This window comes from Sinocyclocheilus grahami, unplaced genomic scaffold (assembly GCF_001515645.1).
Source record: "Sinocyclocheilus grahami isolate Dianchi unplaced genomic scaffold, SAMN03320097.WGS_v1.1 scaffold122.1, whole genome shotgun sequence".
NCBI lineage: Eukaryota > Metazoa > Chordata > Actinopteri > Cypriniformes > Cyprinidae > Sinocyclocheilus > Sinocyclocheilus grahami.
Genome location: NW_015505301.1, coordinates 2096295 through 2096531, shown reverse-complemented (window position 1 = coordinate 2096531; position 237 = coordinate 2096295).

Genomic DNA, 237 nt, shown 5'->3' with positions numbered 1-237 from the left:
ACCGTTTTAATTCATTTTGATGAATACTAAATCTGTTTTTTGTGAGTGGGATGAATTAATGCACATTCACATTTAGTCTAGAACTACAGTAACATGTTACTACAGAAATCATGTTCACACAACGCACACAACTCCTCTGCACTTCTGATTTCTCCCAATATGAGGACAGGAGAGCTGTCAGTCAATACATTTTTTGAAAAAGTAACTCAGATATTTTCTTGTAAATTAAAAAAGTAA